We start from the raw sequence: 6,000 nt of genomic DNA, 5'->3' as shown, positions 1-6,000 counted from the left end.
ATTAGCATAGTTTCAATGTTGGAGATGAATTAGATGATGAAGTTGGCAATTTTTGAGAAAATCATGTGATGTTGTGGCTTAGTAGGTCCTATTATGGCATAATAGGTGGACTATTATGCAATGTCATGGCATAATAGGACCTATTATGCCATGATGGCATAATAGGTCCTATTATGCCATGACATGACATAATAGGACCAACTATGGATCCATTATGCAATGCCATGGCATAATAGGACATATTATGCCATCATGGCATAATAGGTCCATAATTGGTCCTATCATACTAAGTAAACATGTCGAATTAGCATAGTTTCAATGTTGGAGATGAATTAGATGATGAAGTTGGAAATTTTTGAGAAAATCATGTCATGTTGTGGCTTAATAGGTCCTATTATGGACTTGTTATGCCATGATGGCATAATAGGTGGACTATTATGCAATGTCATGACATAATAGGACCTATTATGCCATGATGGCATAATAGGTCCTATTATGCCATGACATGATATAATAGGACCAACTATGAACCCATTATGCAATGTCATGGCATAATAGGACATATTATGTCATCATGGCATAATGTGTCCTATTATGCCATGACATGACATAATGTGTCCATAATTGATCCTTTTATACCATCACATGACATAATAGGACCATAATAGGACCTTTATGCCATGACATGGCATAAACCTAAGCCTAAACCTTGATATCTAAAATTTGAAGAGTAATGTTAATTACTTTTAAGGTTATACTAATTTAGTGGTAACTTTTGTATTGCCTAATGAGGATTAAGAACAATTTAGGTACATATGTTCAGTTTTATTTCGATTTCCTTTTCGAACGTTTTTGTTTTTGTTTCCATTTCATTTTCATTTTTTTTTGTTTCAATTTCGTTTTCGTTTTTGTTTTTGTTTCGATTTCGTTTTCATTTTTGTTTTTGTTTCGATTTCGTTTTCAATTTTGTTTTTGTTTCAATTTCGTTTTCATTTTCATTTTTTATTTATTTCATTTTCCTTTTTGTTTCAATTTCATTTTCATTATGATGTTTCTGAGATATCTAATTTGATATTTTGTCTTGTTAATTATCTAGGTTTGGTTTTGATTTCTAAATTTGTTGATTAGGGTTTAGGGTCAACTGTTGAAGAATATTTTAGATCAAAATCAAGAATTTACAAATATAAAAACTAATTTATTTATAGGCTACTTTAAAAAAAACTAAAATAATACAAAAAAAAACTAAATAATACACAAAAAAACAAGAAAAATATACAAGAAAATTGTGAAATGTGAAAATAGATGACTGAATGTGTACCTAGGATAGTGGTGGAGGCTTGAAATGGAAACCACAGCACGGGGGCCCATTTTTGATCTCCTCTTGTCAATTCACTGTCACAGTGAAAATGAAAAATTTGCCCAAAAAAATGGTAAAAATACAATTTAAAAACGGGGGCCCTTTTTTTCAAAACAAGCCCCCATTATTTAAAAACGGGCCCCTATTTTTTTTAGAAATAGGGGCCCATTTTGTAACAAAATGAGGGACCATTTTATTTAGCTTCGCCCCCTCGTCACCTTTTGGCTTGGGAGCCCGAACCATTAACGAGCCCCCATTTTTTTAGAACGAGCGGGGGCCCATTTTGAGGAGCATGTTTTCCAATGCATAGACTTCCGCAAATTTGTGACTTATTAGCTTGCACATACCCTCTTATTCTTTCATCATTTAATCATTTTAATCATTTTCTAAATATTAATTAAATATTAATTATTTAATTAATTATGGTTAATTCCCCAGTTTAAATAATCTTTATTATTTAAATAAGTTAATTCTCAATTTCTATTTTCTATTTCTATCATCATTTAATCATTTAAATCATTTTCTCAATATTAATTAAATATTTATTATTTAATTAATTATGGTTAATTCCTCAATTTAAATAATCTTTATTATTTAATTAAAGCCCATTTCTAGCATAATTAAATAGTTTCCTTAAATTATTTAATTAACTAATTAATTCTTCTAGTTTTTCAAATACTAATTTCATTTAATTTCATATTCTTCTAATTTCTTCCAAATTCAAATACATGTGCATGATTTCAAAAACCAAATTGAAAATCAAAGTCAAGTTCTAAATATATTCAAATGCTAAATTGAATTAATAAATTCAATTATTTGAATAAAATCTCATGCAAAGATTAAATTAATAATCTAAGTCTAAATGCAAGCACATGCTAAATTAATTAATTAAATCATTAATCTCTCCAACTTCTATTTCCATCTTTTAGTTAGCTTTTTCTAAATTAAGCTCTCTGTCATCTTCTTTATTTCCTCCAATCATTCTTTTTCTTCCTTCAGTCAGCTTTTTCTCAATCAGTTGGCTCAATTAATCTATTCAATCTATTGAGTTTCACTCCTACAATTAGCAATTCAACTATCAACTTGCATTTGAGCTCACCTGAGTTCACACCTCTTGATCATTTTGTTCCACCTTTCAATCAATATTCACCAATTATCTATAAATTGAGCATCAAATCTCCATTTTCAATCCTTCTCAATCCTGGACAATTATTAGGATCACGAACTTTGAATCTTTGTGTCACTTGCAAGTTACCAGCACAATATCTGAGAGCCATCATACCACGAAGAGGAGAAGAGCAATGGAAGCAATATGCAAATCTTGGAATAGGGATTTTTATTTGAATTGATTTATAATTCCTATTTTACTTGATTATTAGACTTAGATTATTAATTTAATCTTTGCATGAGATTTTATTCAAATAATTGAATTTATTAATTCAATTTAGCATTTTAATATATTTAGAACTTGATTTTGATTTTCAATTTGGTTTTTGAAATCATGCACATGTATTTGAATTTGGAAGAAATTAGAAGAATATGAAATTAAATGAAATTAGTATTTGAAGAACTAGAAGAATTAATTGGTTAATTAAATAATTTAAGGAAACTATTTAATTATGCTAGAAATGGGCTTTAATTAAATAATAAAGATTATTTAATTTAAAGGATTAAAATCATAATTAATTAAATAATAAATATTTAATTAATATTTAGAAGACGGTTGAATGATTAGAGATAGAAATTGGGAATTAATTAATTTATTTAAATAATAAAGATTATTTAAATTGAGGAATTAACCATAATTAATTAGATAATAAATATTTAATTAATATTGATAAAATGATTAAAATGATTAAATGATGATAGAAATAGAAAATAGAAATTGAGAATTAACTTATTTAAATAATAAAGATTATTTAAATTGGGGAATTAACCATAATTAATTAAATAATTAATATTTAGAAAATGATTTAAATGATTAAATGATGAAAGAATAAGAAATAGAATAATTAGTTTATTTAAATAATAAAGATTATTTAAATTGGGGAATTAATCAGAATTAATTAAATAATAAATACTTAATTAATATTTAGAAAATGGTTAAAATGATTAAATGATGATAGAATAAGAAAGAGAATAATTAGTAAGATGATGAGGAAATATGAAATTAGAAGAAAATAGAAGAAATAGAAGAATTAGAAGAATAAGATTAATTAACTTAATTAAATAATTAAAGAATTATTTAATCAATTAGAGGAATAATTAGTACATGATCAATGAGACATTTTTAGGTGTCTACACCATCCATCTTAGGATTTGTTAGTATTTAACCACTGACTAAGAGGGGGGGTGAATTAGTTAAAGTAATTTCTTCGTATAATTCAACCAATCAAAATAACCGATCTGCAACTATCCTTTGCATAGTCTTAAACATTGTGTAAATCATGAAAGAAAATAACATCATAGAAAAGAGATTTGCATGCACACATAATTATCACATAGAATAGGTAATTATATGTGGAAACCCTCAGTTAGAGGGAGAAAACCACAGTGGGGATAACCCACATTTTCTCTTACTGCAGTGAAGAAAGATGCCCTGTTAAGAGCTTACAATATGTTCATTCTGAGAACATCATCCTATTAGGAGTGACTAGTATCTGGTTAAGAATACCCTAGAACCTGTTAAAGTTCACCTTGCTAGAGGATTTTACTGCTTCATATTGAAGTGACTATGTTAAGAGATTATACATGAAGAACCAATTAAGGTTCACCCTATTAAGGGATTCACAATGCTGCAATTGTTAGAAGGAAACAAAGATGAATGATCTCTCTAATGACACTACCTCTATCTCATAGATACGCTTTGCATTCTCTATTCAATTGATTAGTGTCAGCTTCATCGATTCATACCTGTATCTGCTATACTCTATTTTGCTTCCCCTTTGTTCACTTTTAGTAAACATTTTTTCACATGAACAACAACACAATCAGAATGAATTGTGTGAATATATTTTCCTTTGGTTTTGGCACTAACTTTCCCTCCGAAACATCAAATTCAAAATTTTGTTATTGCGCCTTAAATTACTTTGCAGAAATCATTCCAGGAATATTGGTCAAGACAGTCGTTCATGCCGATAAGTCTGTCGGTTGACTGGAGAAGACTACCGGTTTAATTGGATGTCAACTGGACGTTTCCTAATCTGTCAATTGGGACTCCTATTATGTTGGAGTACCAATCAAATTCTTCATAACCGGTTACCTCCTATATACTGGTCTCTTATCTACTTAGCTGATTAACCTCCTATGTATCGATCTGTTCATTTCTTAGCTGGTTGACCTCCTTTGTGTTGATTTGTTCATTTCTTAGCTGGTTGACCTCCTTTTTAGCCAGTTAACCTCTATATACCAGTCTACTCGCTGCCGATAGGAATAAGAACTCTTGTTCTTTACCAGTTATCCTTTACTTCTTTTTCGATGGACTGTGAAGACTTAGAAGATGATGTTGCCAACAATGACAACCATTTCATTCACCCGTCATACAAAATGCACCAAAATGCCAATAAACTCCCCCTTTGTCATTGGTGGCAAACACTACAAAAATGTGCTAGTTCTAGCCCCTATTTCTGCCTATTACTCACAATGTACAAATCTCCAAAACTCCCCCTTTTGCCATCAATGGAAAAGATTATAAAAATAATTTATCAAAGTAAAGCAAAAATTTGTTTCAAATTTTCTTGAGCTGTTTTCAAAGAGGATTCCCATGCAGGCTTTACCTATTTCATGGTGGTGAAGTGTCCATGCAAAACTGCAACAAAATTCTCCATATCATCAACTGATTTGCAGTCAGGTTCACTTATGAGGCATTTTGCTTCTTTAATATTCATTTTCATGAAATCAACAATTGGTGCTCATTAGAACTGTAGCTCTAACAAACTAAGACCTCATTTTTCCCCTTCTTCTTTCAACCTTTTGATTTCATGATTGAGCAGTTTGACCTTGCCACTAAAAGTTGATGTTGAGCTAGTAAGAGGATCAAAAGACTATCAGATCTTGAATTTCTCTTTGAGTATGATTTCTTTTATCTTCTAGATCTTTGATGAAATTAGTAAATCTTGAAGATTTGACCAATAATTGGCCAACTTCCTATAGTATACTTTTAACCTCTTTTGTTCGGGTGGAGAGGGCAACTTTTCCAACTGATATTTGTGCCATTAGATTTGCTCCTCTCTTTGATTCATTCTGCCTTACTACAACCTTCTCCAAATCAGTTTCCTCTAAAAAGATTACTATTACAAGAGTACCCAACTAATCAATGATGGGTGCATTATCATCAACAACAATGTTAGGAATTAGGTCTGATAGAATTGTCTTGGCAAAATTGACAATTCTTGCCTTCTTTTTCTTTGCTCTCAATTTAGCCTTTTCATCTTGAATTTTTCAATTTTTCTAAGACTTTCATCAATTGCTTGGGAATCATTTTCTTTATATCAATGAACTATTCTTCCTCTTCTTCCTCCTCTGTTTCATCTTCCTTTTCTATAGTCTCAACCTCAGAGTTAGCTGTAGTGGTGAGTTTTATTTTCTTCTTTTCACTTTCCTCTGCTAAGTCTAACTTCCTCTCTGCTGGAGGAGTATCCATC

Source organism: Cryptomeria japonica, chromosome 10 (genome assembly GCF_030272615.1).
Source record: "Cryptomeria japonica chromosome 10, Sugi_1.0, whole genome shotgun sequence".
Taxonomy (NCBI): domain Eukaryota; kingdom Viridiplantae; phylum Streptophyta; class Pinopsida; order Cupressales; family Cupressaceae; genus Cryptomeria; species Cryptomeria japonica.
The sequence above is the reverse complement of the archived record's forward strand: the minus strand, read 5'-3'. Positions refer to the sequence as shown.